The sequence below is a fragment of the Diceros bicornis genome, chromosome 33 (genome assembly GCF_020826845.1).
Source record: "Diceros bicornis minor isolate mBicDic1 chromosome 33, mDicBic1.mat.cur, whole genome shotgun sequence".
Taxonomy (NCBI): domain Eukaryota; kingdom Metazoa; phylum Chordata; class Mammalia; order Perissodactyla; family Rhinocerotidae; genus Diceros; species Diceros bicornis.
Genome location: NC_080772.1, coordinates 25,111,504 through 25,130,262, shown reverse-complemented (window position 1 = coordinate 25,130,262; position 18,759 = coordinate 25,111,504). Strand labels below are relative to the sequence as shown.

At 37.8% G+C, this 18,759-nt stretch overlaps 1 protein-coding gene across 5 annotated transcripts in view; it reads left to right on the top strand.

Moving 5' to 3' along the window:
- The window catches only part of STAU2 (staufen double-stranded RNA binding protein 2), a 301,766-nt gene that overhangs the window by 80,836 nt on the left and 202,171 nt on the right, over window positions 1-18,759 (top strand). The window contains exon 1 of one of the 5 annotated variants that reach the window (XM_058528891.1): window positions 17,717-17,738. The exons of the other annotated variants lie outside the window; for them this stretch is intronic. The gene's annotated coding sequence lies outside the window, so the exon portion shown is untranslated. Of the gene's footprint in view, window positions 1-17,716; window positions 17,739-18,759 lie in introns of those variants that run through there. 5 annotated transcript variants of the gene reach the window in all.

Genomic DNA, 18,759 nt, shown 5'->3' with positions numbered 1-18,759 from the left:
AGCTTAGAAACATTGTACACAATCTTCACGATTAAAGAATTTCTGAGTATTCACAAATTGTGGTCTTATTCCTTTCATGGTGTAGGTACAAAGATAAATTGAGTAAAACACACTATTAAAGAAGATTGGCAACTGGATTTAAAACCCAAAGCAACACAAAATCCAAAGGAACTAGTGAAATGAGTGTATAATCACATAGAAAAGATGTTCTATATTAAACTATAACATCAAGATGGATACATTCTAATAATGTCAGTTGGACTTTAAGTAAAAAGAATTTGGAATTCTATTCGTTTTTCGTTTTTGCACCAAAATAATGGGTAGAATTCATATCAGTCTTTAGGAATTAAAAAATATATTGTGGCGTTTTTCTTATGGAAACCATTTGTATGTTTAACACACAGTTTTTTGTGTTCTCAGAGATGGTTAATTTCATCCACTTAGGCCAGGAATGTCAGAGATACCCAGTGAAGACTTTTTAAAATAAACAAGCCATGGGATAGTGACTGCATTTAAGAATATCTTGGAAAATATTAAATCTAGAACTTTAGTGGATGCAACTTTGTTAAACTGCCAGTGAACTTGCAGTTATATCTGACGTTGCCCTGATGGACTAAGGTTTCTGTTTCTTTTTTTTTTTTTTAATTGTATTTCAAATGAACCGAGTAGTATGCTTATTGTATTTACTTGGCTCAGTTAATCAACAAGTGATTTAAAAAAAATCTACCTGCAATACTAGTCTCTCTTGGGATAGAATAGCTGTTATTTGAACAAAGGGAGAGAGTCTGTTTCCTTTAGTCATATAAATCAAGAAAGTTTAAAAGTTTTCTAATTGTAGAGCTTCTCAGAGCTTTAACTTTTTAGTATTTGTATTTTTTAATTTTTTGTATTACTTTTGTATAGTACAGAATTTTAAAAATTTGAATATTAGTGTAAAATTGTGCCACTCCTGCATTCCAGGACCGAGTCTGCCCTTGCTGGTTTCACATATATCCTTTCAGGATATTCCCTGGCTATATGTGTTTATTTAGTTTATGAAAGTTTCATTCTGTAACAACATTCTGAATCTTTTTTTTATTTGAAACGTTTCTTAAAGATCATTTCATATTAGTATATAAGGAGCTGCATCATTTTTTCTAACTGTAGTATGAAGATTTTAGAAACCTATAACCATGTAGGTCTATTTAACTCCCCAACCCATCTGTTATACTGTAGTTGTCATTCATATTACATGTGCATACATTATGAACCCCACAGTGTTATAATTTTGGCTTTGAATAGTCTACATATCTTAAATTAAGAGGAAGAAAATAGTCTTTCACGGTTACTCTCAAGTTTACCATATTTTGTGCTCTTCATTGCTTTCTGAAGATCCCGGTTTCCATCTGGCTTCACTGCTGTTCAGCCTGTGCTTTCTTGTAGTACAGGTCTTCTGGCAATGAATTCTCTTAATTTTCGTTAACTGAAAATGTCTTGATTTAGCCTTCATTTTTGAAGAATGTTTTCAATGAATATAGAATTCTGAGTTGACGGCTTTTTTACTTTCAGCATTTTAAAGATGTTGTTCCACTAACTTTTGGCCTCAGTTTTTTCTCATGAGAAATCAACCATTTAAAAAATAAATAAATAAAAGGCTAACTGACCAAAAAAAAGAAAAAAAGAAAGTAAACCATCATTTGAATTATTGTTCCCTGTATGCACTATGTTTTTTTGGTTTTTAGCAATTCAGGTATAATGTGTCTTGTATGGTTTTCTTTATATTAATCTAGCTCACCGAACTTGTTGACTATGTAAATATGTCTTTTACCAAGAGATGTCTTAGGCTATTATGTCTTTTAATATTTTTCTGTCTCCTTTTTTTCACTTCTCTCCTTCTTTTAGGTCTTTTGATATTGTCTCACAGGTCCCTAAGGCCCTGTTAATTTTTTTCAATCTTTTTTCCTCTTTAGTCTTTAGATTGTATGATTTCTATTGATTAATCTTGACTCCTCTGTAGTCTCCTTTCTGGTATTATGCCTATCTAGTGAATTTGAAATTTGAATATTATATTTTTCAGTTCTAGAATTCTCATTTGGTTGTTTTTCCTTTGTTGTTGTTTTTTCTTTTGGTGAGGAAGATTGGCCCTGAGCTAACATCTATTGCCAATCTTCCTCTTTTTGCTTGAGGAAGATTGTCCCTGAGCTAACATCTGTGCCAATCCTCCTCCATTTTGTATGTGGGACCACAGCATGGGTTGATGAGCGATGTGCACCTGTTGTAGGTCCGCACCTGGGATTCGAACCTTCGAACCCTCGGCTGCTGAAGCGGAGCACGCGAACTTAACCACTATGCCACCAGGCTGGCCCCCATTTGGTTGTTTTTTTTATAGTTCTCTTCTGAGATTTCCCATTCATTTATTCATTAAAAGCATATTTTCTTTCATGTCTTTGAGCATAGTATGACTTTGTCTGCTATCCGGGTCATTTCAGGGTTGTTTTCTGTTGAATAAGAGAATGAATGATTTTTTTGCTGCTGCTTCGTATGTTGAGTAATTTGGATTATATTCTGGACATTATGAATTACACGTTGTAGAAACTAGATTCTGTTATGTTCCTCTGAAGTGTAGTAATTTTTTTAAGCAGGCAGTTAATTTGACTGAAGTCTGCAACACAACTTTTTTTAGCATTGGGCTGCAGCTCAAATTTCGATCTCTTAGCTGTTGCTTTGAGCCTGTGTGGTGCAGGGGTCAGGTAGAAATTTGGGCAGAGTTTCATACACCGAATTTGGGGCTCCTCTTTGATTTGTTATTTCTAGAATTTCCTCCTCATTTTCCAGTGACTGTGGTTGCTTTCTTTGAACTCTTATCTCTGGCTCTTCAAGCCAGGAAGACTGTTTTCTATTGGCATTTTAGCTGCCCCACATGGAGCAGAGTGGGACCTGCCCTCAAGTTTAAGCTGTAAAAAAAAAAAGGAAAACTCATCCTGTGCTGTTCCCTTTTTCCAGGTGTTAACTCCCCTCTAGTATCGCCTCTTTTGTTCACTCTTCAGTGTCTCCAGATGATTGCTTTTTATATTTTGTTCAGAGTTTATAGTTTCCTGGAGGAGGATTGGTCCAATCAGAGCTTACTTGGCCATACTAGAAACAGGGCTACTGTCATTTATTTTAAGAACTGTGTAGTATTCCCCTGTGTGATTGTTCTATGATTGACTTAATCGATTCTGTATTCGTGGACATTCGGTTGTTTCCAATGTTTTGCTGTAACAATGTTGTAGTATGTATCTTTGTACATACCTTTTAGCCTGTGTGAGACAGTCTTGTAGATACCTCGGATACATCAATAAATAAAATAGACATTCCTGTCCCGATGAAGCTTACATTCTAGTTAGGAGAGATGGACAATAAAAAATAAATATAATAAGTACAGTCTATAGTAGATTCGAAAGTGAAAATTGCTGTGGACAAATGGAAAAGTAGAGCAGAGGATGAAGATTACAATTTTAAATAGAGAAGTCTTATTGAGAAGGGGAGATATGAGCAGTGACTTTGAGGAGGAGAGTGAGTGAGCTTTGGGAGAAACAAGAGGTCAGCCGTTGCGAAGGTGCTAAAGGCGAGACATGACTGGTGAGTTTGGGGAGCGGGAAGGAGGCCGCTGTGGTTGAGTGGAGTCAGTGAAGTGGGAAGTGGTGTGACTTGGAGCCAGATTTATGTAAGGCCTTGTAGGCCTTATGTACTGTCAAGGATGTTGACATTTTCTCTGAATGAGACGTAGAACCATTGCGAAGCTTTGAGCAAAATAGTGACGTGATCTGACTTACGTTTTGAAAGGATCGCTTTGGTGACTGAGAGAACAGTTAGGGCAGTATTACAATAATCCAGACTAGAGATGAGGCCGTTTTGAATCTTTTGGGTTTTTTTGCTGATATAATTAGGTGAAAAATGATACCTCTTTGGCATTTTAATTTGCATTTCTTTATGAATGAAGTTGACCATCTTCTCATATGTGTAAAGTCATATTTCCTTTTCTGTGAGCTGTGAGTTTATAACCTTTGCTTATTTTTCTGTTGATTCAAATGTCTTTTTCGTACTGATTTGTAAGTCAGGTGATTTCAGTGTATAGCCAAGGATGAAAACTACAGATCTGGCCTGTCCTCATCAATATATCATGTAGCTACCTCAAGGTCATTGCTCGCCCCAAATGTTGGGCAGTACTTGGAGCCCACCATCACAACTAAGTACATCCTCTCCTAGCACTTCCCCAGCTGAATGTCACACGCATGCTTTTATTTTGAATTCATCCTGCTGGGAAGCCTTTACTCCCTCATAGCTTAGAGCTTGGCCCTTGCTAGTCCAATTTTCTCCCCCCAGTCATTCACTCTCACATTGAGAGGACTATAGTTGTGTGGTGTAGTGGTTAAACGGGGCTGTGGATTCAGTCTATCTTCCTTGAAACCTGGCTCCACCTGGGCCGTGTTACTTAACTTCTCTGTTCTTCAGTTTCCTCAGCTGTGAACTGGAAACTGGAAATCATAATAGTGTTTACCTCTTAGGGCTGTTGTGAGGATTCGGTGTGGTCCTGTATGTACAATGCTGACATATAGTAAATGCTCAGTAAATGTCAGCTGTGATCTCTCCTTCAGGTAACAAGTATTTATTGGTCTCCTTTTAAATGCCAGGTGTCATGCCAGATACAGGATGCTAGGACAGTGAGTAAGACTCCCTTTTTCCCTGTGTGTGAGCAGAAATCAGCCTTTACAGCCTTCCTAGAATTCCATCCCCAGAATGGTATGTGCATCATTCACTCCAAACTTTTTTCTTTATTCAAGAAATTCATGTTCTAATACAGGGTTCACAAGCATTTAAGGGGAGTCCTGTCCTCCTTAAATTTGAGAAGTAAAAGAATATACTTATTTTGATTTTATTGGAATTACAGTTTGATAAAACAAGAGTCAGATGACACCTACGATTATAGGTTGAGCTCTTCATGTAGTTGACTTCATCAGAAGTTCACCGGCTCTGAAGTGTTCAGTTTCTGGGCGGAATTTCTTACACATATCTGGGCTGATTGAGCTTCCTGAGAGATCGCCCTGCTCGTGCTCCTGTCAGTCTTGATCACTCTCCTGCTTTGCAGTTCTCAGAGTCTTACAGTCTCAGATTGCATTGCAGATTTCTCTCCTTATCTCACAAGAAATGTCATTCTCTGCAAATAAGATTGTATAGCCTTATTTGCAAGACTTTCTTTTGTTTTCTTGAGGGAATTTTTCAGGTGAATAACAAAAATAATAATAAATAAAATTTGCTCAAGATGCATTCTTACTTTACTCCCATGTGGGTCTCAAATTTTTGGAGTTCTCCATATTGCTTCCTCAAATACTTCTGGAACCTTGTCCACACTGGGTTTCAATGACTCATTGATTTTGCTTGACATCCTGTCTTTTTAAGAACATATGGAAGGCTTTCCCTAAATCAATAAAGTCAGCAAGACATTTTTTACTGTCTTGAACTTACTAGTTGTCTACATATCCCGTTTTAAAACAAAAACAAAACTGTCTTATGTTCTCATCTTTCCTAAATCCAAATAAGTTCTTTATGTTGTGTTCCAATAGTCTGTATTTCTAATGTAATATAGTAAAATAATCTTAATATCATACCTGGTATCATCAAGTATTTTTCACCCTTGTTTGCTTGTATGTTTTTTCTCTCTCTTTTCCTCCTCTCTTCTCTCTCTCATTGAGATGAAAATGAGCAATTTCAACTGTTTAGCTATTCTCTTTTACCTCTGAGTCAGGGTTAGGCTCTTGGACAGTAATGTTTGGACTACAGTCATGCAATGTACAAGGACGTTTTGGTCAATGACAGACCGCATTTACGATGGTGACCTCATAAGATTAGTACCATCTGGCCTAGGTGTGGAGTAGGCTGTACCATCTAGGTTTATGTAAGTACACTCTGTGATGTTCACGCAACGACAGAATCGCCTAACGATGCGTTTCTCAGAACATGTCTCCGTCGTTAAGCGATGTGTGACTGTATATATTTAATTATCTCAGGTATTATTCTCATCATGGCTTACTACTTCTCTCAGTTCGAGTTTCCTGGGAGCTTATTATTCACTAGTTTCCCAGGCTTTTTCTTGGCTTTAGTTATCAGAACCTTGACCCACTCACTTTCTTTATTTTCTCATTATTTGTTGACATTCTCACATTCTCTGGTCAAGACAGACTTCTCCAAAGATAAGTGAGTTACTAGACTCTTACACTGTGGTTGACTGACAGGTCACTGAGCAGTCTATATAGATAGAACGTAACCCCAAACAAGTAAATAAACGTCCTTTTTTTTGTTTTTTTTTTTTTGTTTGTTTGTTTTTTTTTGTGAGGAAGATCAGCCCTGAGCTAACATCTGATGCCAATCCTCCTTTCTTTTTTCTGAGGAAGACTGGCCCTGAGCTAACATCCGTGCCCATCTTCCTCCGCTTTACATGGGACGCCGCCACAGCATGACCTAGCAAGCAGTGCGTCCGTGTGCGCCCAGGATCCGAACCTGCAAACCCTGGGCTGCTGCAAGAGGGTGCGCGCACCCAACCGCTTGCGCCACCGGGCCGGCCCCCAATAAACGTCCTTTAAGACATACGACAGAATTTTAAAAATTGTAGTAGAAGTAACATTATTCATATGTTACATTAAATTCTCCTGAAGATTTATGTAGTTGGTTTTTACTGGTTTTCTAATATCTGAACTTATCAGTGTATCTTCTGAACACTGCCTGATGTTTTGCAGTACATTGGCATTCTTGAATGACTGATGAATCGAATGTCAGGTTTCCCAGGAGGCACGAAGTGGTGTTGTCCCTGGTGTGGTGCGAGCACTGCCAGAGGAGGCCACCAGCCATGTGAAATGAAAGGCTGGAGATTGGCTAGTGAAACTGCAGCCCTTTCCTGCACCTCCCCAAGCAGACATAATAATGGGGAGCTAGTGACGTGGTCCCTGGATTTGAGGAGCTGGTGGCAAAGCCCCTAGGTTGTTTTCAGGGAGTCACAAAAAGCACAAGAGGTGCTGGAGCGTCACAGAAACACTGTGGAAGGTCTTAAGAAGGGTGATGGCTTAGTTGCCAAGAAAGAAGGAGGGCAGACAGCTATGATTTCCTCCTATGTTCTTGCACAGAGTGTGGCTTGTCCAGAGTTACACGGCCAGTGAAGGACTGAGCTGGCCCTCCAGCCCAGAATTATATGTCTCCCAAGTTGATGCTTTTTCTGCTACACTATGCTAACTCATGTAAAGATCTGTTCTTTGGTAATATTAGGATATCCTGACAGACTTGTTTAAGAATATCCTCAAAAGCTGCTTTGCCCACAGAAAAGAATTTGCAGTGTGACTAAAATGCAATCTCTAATCTATGTTGTGATTAGGAATAAACCATCATAATCAGAGGTCAGAACTGTTAGCCTTTCAAAGCTCTAAGTTTTACTCGACTTATTCTCATGTGTTGTAGTCAGACTGAATGTCAATGTCGTATCGTTACCAATGTTGTCTTATTTATTTGCTGCCATGTTTTTGCCTTAGGATACGTGGCAAAGATAAAGAGGTTTTGAGGATTAGTGCACATCCTGGAATAAGACACAATTCACACTGACTTATTGATGAAAAGCACACCTAGATCATCTGCAGCAATACAGGAAAAGGAGAGCATAAGTAATTGCATTCCACATAGTATTCCCCAGAGGATTTGTGCAGAAAAGTTAAAAAATTAATTTGAAATGACTAAAAATTAAATTGCTTAGCATTACCTCAAAGTACTTGTAGTTAACAGTAGGAGAATTTTCTATAAGTCCAGGTACTCTTTTGTGTTAGCAAAAATGTGCTTTTTATACTTTTTATACAGTGAAAGGATCCAGGTAGTCGAGCAAGTCCTTTTTCTCATTTCTTTGAAAAGCAGTCTTTGAATCAGGTGATGGTTTTGGCTCCAAAGGATCTGTCTAATTCCAAAAAATCATCTGGTATGACTTATAGTAAAATGTCAAAAGTGTATTACCAATAGCAGAAGAAATTTCTGAGACCCTTAAATGATTATTATCAATAATCTGAGACTACTTGTGTTGCCTGAATCTATCTGACAACATATCTCCATGTAGCAATTCCAGCTAATAAAATGTATTTCTACTTTCAGTTTCTATGAAGTCACCCAAAACTTTGCAGTTTTTAAAATATACATGTCCCTCTAATGATTGTGAGAATATGAAACAAAATGATTATCCATTTGATTAATCTTTATTGCAGGTGAGAGGATAAAATGTATTTTATAAAATAGTTGATTAAATGTACCTGTTCCTTGGCATACATGTTTAGATGTTTAATTATAATTTTTATGATGTGTCAGAGCCAACATTTTCCTATAGAAATAAAACTCAAGGTTTAATATTGGGCAGCAGTGGGAAAATGAGATTTAGTATGAAAATATTTGCTTTATGTAGACCTTTTTATGAATGTAGCTAATGCATAAGTGAAGTCAAGCTGTAAAAACAATTAGCTGGTAAAATGCCAAGTAAATTTTTTATATCCTATTGAATATCTGTTAACTACACATTATTGTTATCATTAAACTGTATGAAAATGTACAAGTAGATTCACTTAGATTCGGGTAAAAAAGACAAAATACTAGAAGTGTGCAGTAAGCACAATTACTGTTTGCATCTCCAAACAAAGCACATTAATCTTTCTGCAGTACCACTGATGTAATGTCTCCATGTTACTTTTGGGAGTATTTGAAGTGGGCAGGCATCCAAAGTTGATAGTTAATTCTGATCAGCAAAGGCACTGGAGTCCATGTCTGGGTTGGACATTGTAACAAAGCAAACAGTTTCTACAGCTCTTGGAAGATTCCACTGCAAACACAATCATCCATTTCAATCTCTTATTCTAGATATTACAAAATTAATTTATCCACAAAGGGTGTGAAATCCTTCTAAAAATATAATCTGATTTTTTTTTTTATTTAAACTTCTGAAAGCATATACTTCTGGGTTTAAGATAATGAGGAAACAGAAGCATGTAAAATATTTTCTAGAACGAGTTTCAGGAAGCATTTTGTTGCTGGAAAGGACTTGAGAGATTCTCTACACTAGTGGTTTTCAAAGAACTCAGACAACCCTTAACGAAAGATGATCTGTTGATAGAATTGAATAATGATAATCTTCTTACAACTCAAAGAAAAAATAATTCATATTTTCCATAATTTTATTAAATTTAGGAATTTGCTGTTAGACTAATAGCATGCAGTATTTAGTAAATAAATATTAAAAACTTAAAGTTGCACTTCTTTAAAACATATTACCAATGTTTTTGAAGTGCAAAGTACACTTCAAATGTGCACACACATATATATCTATTTGAAAATTGTCCCTAAGTAAATACACAGATATGCTATGATATTTCATGAAAAACACAGTAATTTCCTCCTGGTTTTCCACTTGAGTAAGGTTAAGAAAGTTGGTACAGACAAAATCTTTCCTATTACTTATGAGTCTTAGAGAAAGTAAGTCCTCTTTCCCAAAGTCATCATAGATCTAGTAGTTGGAACTTAAATCCAACTGATCTTAGTGTAAATCTAAAGATCTTTTCCTCTATCCACACTCTCTCAGTGTTTATTTACTCCAAGTTTATAAAAAGTACTTGATGAACATTTTTAATTGTATTTCTTAAAATGTTAAGTAATCTTTATTAGATTCAAGATGAAAAGCTTTTAGCAGATTAATTAAACAAGTAACTTGAGAATACACAGACTCTTAACTGAGGCAGAGTACCTAAAGCTGTATGTCTCAAGGTGTGTTTCATAGAATGCACATGCTGGTTCACTAAAAAGGGAGTTTCATTACCAAAAATATTTAGGACACACTGTATAGTATATTTCCCTCTTAAAGACATTATGGTACAAACAACATAAAGCTTACGAGAAGGCAAATTCATTAACCTTATATCTATATTAACAGATACCATGAAAATTAATTATGTATCCAACATAAAAAGTTAGACAAGGAACAACAAAATAAGTCTGAGGAAGGAAAATGAAGGCAGAAATAGATTAGTTAGAAATCAGAAGACTAATAGAAAAAACTCGTGGAATTCAATATCTTAGGAAGAACCAATAAAATATATGTAAATATGTAATCTAGTCAAGGTGTAAGTAGATGTGAATTTAAAGCACAAATGTGGTCTGCTAATGGGGGGAAAATGACAGATGCACAGGAAAAGTCTCATAAAGGACTGTTTCATTCAACTCACGGAAAACGATTTCAGAACCTGGATGAACTGGGTGGTTTTGGAGGAAAATATAAATTACCAAAACTGACCTCAAAAGAAGGAAAAAAAGATGCAATTGCTATAGAAGTAAGAGGATAAGTAGTCCAAGAGCTAGTGCCCTCCCCCACCGCCTTGAAGAAAAGTACCCAGCCTTGGGGGTTTCACAGAGATATTTTATTGAACCTTTGAAAAACAGAAAACACATTATTTTGGACAATCAAAAGTAACTTTGATGTCTAGCACAACAATAGTAGTTTAAAAAAACAAGAAAGAATAGAGTTTCAGCTCAATATTATCTATAGAATATCAATAGAAAAATCCTAACTGAAATACTGGCAACCAGAAGTTGGCAATACATTGAAAGAAGAAACACAGTAACCCAGTGGGATTTTTTCACTATTGGCTGTTTCACTATTAGAAAATATGTCAATGAAATTCACCTTATTAAGAAACAAAAAGTTAAAATTGTCAAGTATACACAGATGCTAAGAAGACATTAAAATTGACTTTTGACTTTAAAAACTTAATACATTGTAATTGAATACTTCTGTAACATTATAGGCTGTGTACTCTATAGATGCACACACACATACATTCTCTCCCACACACACACTGGCGCACACACCCGTCCCATCCCATCTCAATAGCCAGCATTATGCTTAATGAAGATACACTAGCCACATTCCCATTAAAGTAAGAAAGAAGACAAGAACGTCTGTTAGTTGCTATTTAGTATTCTTTTGGAGGTGTGGACCAACACAATTAGAGAAAATAAAGGGAGTAAAATGTAGAAAGAAATAGGAAAAATTATCATTTTTTGGCCGATCAGATATGATTGTTGCAAGAGAATCAACTAAAAACCTATTCAAGGCAGCAGGAGACTTCAATAAGGGAGATGGATGCAACGTTAATATTCGGGAGTCAAAAGCCTTCATATTCACAAACAAGGGAAGGGAAGAAGACGCGCGTGAGAAGGTGCGTCTCAGTCTTGAGCATGCATAAAAATCATGAGGCCGTTTGTTAATATCTAGGTTCCTGGACTCCACCCAAGCAGTGCGATTCAGTCAGCCCTGAATCTGCATTTTAACAGGTGTTCCTAGACCCCACCACGAGAACTCTGACTTGGAGAAATGCTGCCCTTGGGAACCCACTCACATTCCTCATCGCTCCTCACTCACTGCTGGCTTTCACAGTGCTGTCTGTGGTGCCGTAATTTACCTATCTTAGGCGACGTGCGGCAGGACACAAGGGGCACGGTGACAGAACACTCTGGAAGGAGAGCCCCCCAGGTTGCTCTGCCAGAGACCCCTCTGTACAGTTACAAAGTGGAAACACTTGCAGCACTGCTCTGCTTGTCAGCCACCACGCGGGCGGCATGCATTGCTGCTCCTGCTACGTGCTGTCTGTCCAGCGGGAGGGCAGGGAGTAGGGTGACGTCCTCTTGGACCTGCGCTTCGGCAAGACGTTGAGCAGAACCTCCAGGATGGTTGTACCATTTATTAACCTGCCAGATTCTGTGGGGCTGTGTTTCACTGGAGTTTATCACTCATTTCTCACCAGTCCTATAGTTAGTTCGTGTGCTCTCTGGTTCCTCCCAGCTTGAATGATCACTGATGCTTGGCAAAACTGTAACTGGTTAAGTCCAGCTCCTCTGACTCTGCACTTGCACCCAGGAAGCTGCATAAAAACACAGCTATGCTGACTGGTTCTGTCTTGGAATAATGACCACAATCCTTAAGTGGACTTTCAGCACTGCCAGCAATCCTCCTGTATTCTCCTAGTCAGTTTGGTGTCCTCTCTTCAGAGCTGGCTTGCCTGGGCTATGCGCTGGCCTGCCAGCTGCTCTCCTCTTGCCTCTTTGGGCAGACAGCAGCGAGGGACTTTTAAGTCATAAGTCAGCAGTGTCACTTCTCTGCTTAAAACCCTCCAGTGGCTCCCATCACATGTGGAATTGTGTTCCAATTTGCTGCCTGGCTACTTCTCAGACCTAGTTTCCTTCCACTCACCCCTTGACTGGCTGCTTTCCAGGTATAAGAACACTTGCTGTGTCTCGGAAAATGCCCAATATGTTACCTCCCCGGGGCCTTTGTACTTGCTGTCCCATTTTCTTGGGACACGCTGTCCTCCAGGCGTTCCCATGCCTGGAATTCTCACGCCATTCACCTCTTTATTCAAATGTCACCTCCTAAAGGCAGCCTTCTTACTCTGTTCCGTTACTCTGCTTTGTTTTCCTTCCTAGCCCATCTTACTAGCTGATATTATTTTATTAATTGATTGATTGGTTGGTTGATTGTCTCTGAGGGCAGTCTACCATCCCTAGGGACTAAAACAGTCCCTGGCATGAATTAGGCCCTTAATAAATATTTTTTGAACTAATAATTTAATTTACATATTCCCCCTGGCAGTCAAACAAAGGCAGGAAGAGAACCAGGTCATTAATTTCCCAGCATGCAAAGGGAGGACTGCTTCTTATTCCCCGCACCCCCCCATGTGGTAGGCGTATTTCTGGGAGTCTGCCAAGAATGTAAATAGGAATAGGTGAGGTCACCTAGGAAGACTGTCTTATCTATGAGAAACAGAAGATTAAACCGTAGGGAGTATCAACATTTTTTGAAAAAATTGTTTTTTATTGAGGGAAAATTCACATAACATAAAATTCACCTTTTTAACCATTTTAAAATGTTCAGTTCTCTGGCTTTTACTACATTCATTGTGATGTGTAGCCATCACCAATATCTAGTTCCAGAACATTTCATCACCTCAAAAGAAACCCCACACTCCCCAACAGTTACTCCCCATTCCACTTCTCCCCAGCCCCTGGCAACTGCTAATCTGCTTTCTGTCTCCATGGATTTGCCTGTTCTGGACATTTCATGTAAATGGAATCATATAGCATGTAGCCTTTTGTGGCTAGCTTTCACTTAGCCTAATGTTTTCAGAGTTCATCCACCCTGTAGCATGTATCAGTACATCATTCCTTTGTGTGGCTTGATTCGTCAGTTGATGCCCCTTTGGGTTATTTCCTCTTTAGGGCTATTACGAATAATGCTGCTATGAACATTTGTGTACACGTTTTTGTTTCAACACCTGTTTTAATATCTCTTGGGTTTATATATCTAGGAGTGGAATTGCTGGGTCAAATGGTAATTCTATGTTTAACTTTTTGAGGAACCACAAACTGTTTTCCACGGTGGCTGCACCGTTTTACATTCCCACCAGAGTGTACAAAGATTCCACTTTCTCTACATCCTTGCCAACACTTGTTTTCTGTTTCTGTTTGTTTGACTATAGCTATCCTAGTGGGTGTGAAGTGGTATCTCATTGTGATTTTAATTTGCAGTTGCCTAGTGGGAACATCAACCTTTAGGCATGGACTCCAGCAGGGTGGGTTAAGAGAGGAGACAAAGACTGAGAGACTAGTAGGACTGCAGTCAAATGGCTCTCCTGGACTTATAGTGTCCCCAGCATTCTCTTTGGTAACCGATGTGACCATTGGCCTACAGAGATCAACATCTGCAAGATGTCTTATGTCTAGTTTGACTTAAATTGCTTGGTGTTCCAAGTCTGGCATGACTTCTCCAAAGTTTATAGTTAGTACCTCTGCATTTTATAGTGCTTGTTTATCCAGTTCCACCCAGAGGCAGCACAGTGTAGAGGTTAAGAGCATGGGCTCTGAGTGAGACTGCCTGGGTTCAAATGCTGCTTCAGTGGGGTGGCCTTGGGCAAGTTAGTTACCATCTTTCTTCCTGGTTTCCTCATGTGTAAAGTGAAGGTGGGTTGTTATGGTGACTGAATGAGATTAGTACGTAAAGTGCTTGGACTAGTGTCTGGCACATAGTGAGTGCTGTGTATGCTTTCGCTACAATCGTGGTGATGGTGATGGTGATGATGATTTATCTAGATATCCATTTAAGGACAGGACACAAATAGGTTGATCCTGGATCCAAGTGTAGAATTGAGGGATTGTGTGTTTGCAAAATGCGGCTCTTCGATAACATGCTCTGTCTTCCATAGTCCTATTGTGATACTAGTGTCAGCGACACAGTATAAATTATTTACTCTTGTGGCTCGTATTCTATATTCCACAAGTCGTTCACTTATCACATTTACATTTTGAACACAGATTTACCTTTGTTTGTTTGGACAGAGACTAGACGTGCTTCAATTAAATGTTTTCTTCTGTTTATGCTCCAGTACAACCATATTATTTTAAAAAATTTGAAATTATGAAAAAAAACATCATTTATAATTCCATCACTCCAAGACACTCTATCCCAGCTTTTAAAAGTGCATATCTTTCTGTATTTTTCCCTAGGTATTTTAAACATAATTATAATAATTCTACAAATAGAATAGACTATTCTTACACCTCTCTTAAAGCTTATTTTCAGCTGCCCTGTGAATCGTTTCTAATAGGTCCTAATTTTTGAAATTCTTCATGACAACATTCAGATCCCATAAAAGATACATTTTCAAAATTTATAGATGTGAATAGAGAAAGAACTCTCTCCTATCTAGACGTTTTATATACATACAAGCTTGAAAATGTGCCAAGAACTATTTTATAGCTGTATGATAAAACCTATTATTTTTCTGTAGCCAGAAAAAGAATGCTTAGCAGTGCCAAAAAGTGTACAGAGTCAAAATAATCAACATGTCATTTGGATTCTAAGTTTTGGCCTTTAGAGTTTTTTAAACATAGATTCTGAAAATATTTTACAGATAAGTAAACTGAGATAGAACGATTAAGTGACATTTCTGTTTTCAGTCAGTGTTAGAAATAAACACAGATATCCAAAGCCTCTCCTTATTAGATCAGAAGATAACATATTCATATATTTTAAGACATAAACCTGTAGAGGAGATATGAACACTTAAGCTGTGTTGAGATTTATGAAGAAGACTATCAAATAAAATGAGGCAATTATTTTTCAATTTTTTAAAGTTCTAATGTTATTTGGAATATGTCTTTCTCACCTTATAAAAATGATACTTAGGAGAGTGGAGATGTTGGAGAATCAGGCAGTCACAGACTGGTAGGGAGGACACGTGGATTGTAGTTGTTTGGAAAGATAATACAAAATGAGTCCATGAAGAGGGCATTAATGAAGTAACTTTAGGGAGGATGGCAAGGATATATGGTATAGAAAGTTGTAATAATCGACAGTCAAATACGAGAGTAAGAATAAGAATACTTGTATAAGAATGTAAAATCTTCCCTTTGCTCAAAAAACAAAAGAAAACTGTATAAAGAATGTCAGGTATTAATTCAAAGGAACCAAATATACCCCTTTATGTATTTTTGCATTTACTTGTGAAGTCTTGAAGATAGGCCAGATGTAAAGACTTTTTGGGGGTCTAAAGAAAGGAAAGCGTTTTTTAAATTTTATTTGAAATTTTATTTGTTTCTTTTTTGTAAGACTTTAAGCAGATAGAGGGCAAAGAGGCATAGGGGAAAAAAGGCCTTATAAGCAGCCTTTATAAAATTTAGGTTGTTAGGCAGTGTGGCACATGATGCCCATTATTCTGACTTTTCACGCTTGACAGGTCGCTCAGGTGTGTCTATTTCTGATCCTGCTTGGCATTTCGTCATGGGGTTCTGTTTGTTTTAGCAGCTAGGCCGTGAAACACCTCTGAAGTCTAGCAGTGGATCTTGGGTTTAGAAAGGACCTTTGCGTTAGGTTCTCTGGCCTGTCAAGGACATAGCCTGTTCAATAAACAAATATGAACAAAAATGGAAGAGGAGAAAGCAGATTTTTAGGAGACTGCTTAAGAGTTTCCTGAGCTCTGGAGTTAGGCTGACTTGAGTTTGACTCCCAGCAACTCTATTGGGGAGATTTGTTACCTGTCGAGGTGACCACGGGGACATCTGTCTCACCAGGCTGCTGTGAGGATTAAATGAGAAAGAAATGTAAGAAACCTAACCCTGGTGCCACAAGGAATGTGTGTGGTCCCCTGCTTGCGTGGATTTTGAAGTAATGGTCGAGTCTCGTGAACCATGTTGTAGGACGTGGTACTATCGTGGAGCAGTGGCTCGCAGACTTTTAGTGTGCAAAGACTTGCCAGGGAGACCTGTGAAAGTGCAGATTCTTGTTCCATCCCCAGAGACTGATTCAGCAGATCAGGGTTGGAGCACAGGAATCCGCATTTTTAACAAGAACTAAGATGATTATCTGATAAAAGTGGGATCACACTTTGCAGAATACACCGTGGAGGCTGTGGGTACAAGCCATTCAACTCTGAAACTTGAACAGTTTGATTGGGTGAGTGTTCATGGCTCATCTTTACCAGTGATCACTATGGGGATCTAAGCATTGACCACAAAATTCTAATTGAGAAAAATCTTTCGAGAATAGCAATGCAAGGTTAGGTAAATACATACTAATTTGTAGAAATATGTAGAAATATGTACATCACTTATTATAAGTACTTTACCAAAAATGAGCTTAATGTGTGAAGTAAATAAAAATAGAAAAATGATCTTAATGTTTAAAGTAAATAAAAATAGAAAAAGGACCTCCATTAAATAGAACATGTTAACCTTTAAAGTTAGTAAACTTTGAGTGTTTCTTTACCAAAGGAAATAAACATTTAGAGAACAGGACCTACGTACAAAAAAACCTTCTGTACCATCTCTCCTGTAGTTCAATCTGGGTGCCATTAATGAGAGTGCTCTGGTTAATCTTGATTGTCATGATGATGTGAGGAGATGTGATATATAAGGTATTCAAGCCATGTGGGGTAGATTATTAAGAATCATTGTTAAGTAAGATGATGGAGTGAAACTTGAATGAGACTAGTCAGGCGTCCGGTCTCGGTATTTCCTGTTGTTAGTGCTAGAATGTTCTACTTTTTTTGTGTTCAGAATACAACATACCCAATTTTCCCTCTGATATTTATATGATATAATTTATGTATACATATGTATCCACATGCACACACATACTCATACATAGAGCCATATTTGATGACTAAAAAGGAAGAGGCCCCAAGGGCTCTTTAGTGTGCAATTAATATTTTGGTCTGAAAATCAGCAGATTGTTTCAGTATGGTTATGTGTTATGACATCATATTCCAGTAAAGTTATAATGAACAGAAATTTTGTTTGTCTCTGTGGCAAACCAAAATGAGTTTTGTAATTGTCAGCAGGCCTTGGTGATTATAGTGGCGCCCACTCCCTCTACTGTAGTTAAAGGTCTGTTAGCGTTCCAGTTGTGGACCTCTACTTTCAGAAGTGTATAATTAATTGTAAACATTTGCTCAGCTTGCCGTATAAGATCTCAGTCCAGAAGTAAATTTCTGATTTCAGGTTGTCTGTTTTAAAGTTTTACAGTGGAACCAGTTAAAAATATGCATAAAATTCTGTGGAGGTGAGAAAACTGAATTTTGTGGACACAAAGTGAAGATAACTTGCATTCATCATATCAGTCTATCAAAATTTCTGCATTAAAGAGATCTAAAATAAAATAGGTAATAGGAAATTGTGCACTTTACTACACCAGTTATTGTAATCAAAGAGCAGAAAAGATTGTGGTTTTTAATGCTTTTTTAGTCTTTGCATGCCACAAATAGTCTTTTACAATAAGTGATTTTTTTCTTCTTCTAACTTTTTTATATTTGCCAAAATGAGAACATATGACATATAATAAAACACTTTTAAAATACTTTGTCTTAAAGCAAATTGATAGAAAACTGTGGGCCAAGAAAATTGACTTCAGGAATTTAAAACAGTGATGTTTTTCTTTTTTTCATGCCTTGGATTTCTCCACTACGTTTGACACTGTTGATTATCCTTTCTCTGACATCGTGCTGTAATTTCTTTTCTGACTCTCACCCTCTTTCATCTCCTTCACTGCTATCTATTATTTCCCTGCCTTTTGATCATAGGCATTAATCAGATCTAGCCTTGGGCTCTCTTTCTTGGTTCCTTTACACTTACCCTTTCCAGGTGCTTATCCACTCACGTGGTTTCAATTATGGCCTCCCAAATCTGCATCTTCAGTACCGATGTACATTTCTAGTCCTTCACCTTCAGTAAACCTGCACTGATTAGTCCCGTCTGCCTGGTGAGTTCTTATACGGTGGGCTCTGTCGAGTTTATCTCAGGCTGACTGTAGAACACTGCCACTTAGATGTCCAATAATCATCTAAAACTTAGTAGGACCTCAATTGGACTGCTCTTTTCTTGGAAACACACAGTTTTCAGCACTGGAGTGGTTTTTAACTTAGTTTTATAGCATTACAGTTATGAATCCACTACTCCATCAAAATCGATCCTATTAGTTTTGCTAAATGGCCCAATTCAAGGGTCATATTTCTCAGTCATCATTTTATTGACCTCTGAGTAGCATTTGACACAATCACTCCCTCCTTCCTCCTAGATGTACTTTTTCCCATTTGGCTTTCAGGAAGGATGCCATGCTTGCCTGGTTTTCCTTTCACTCCCTCCCACTGAGTTCTCACTGTCTTGTGGCTTTAAATTCCGTGTCTA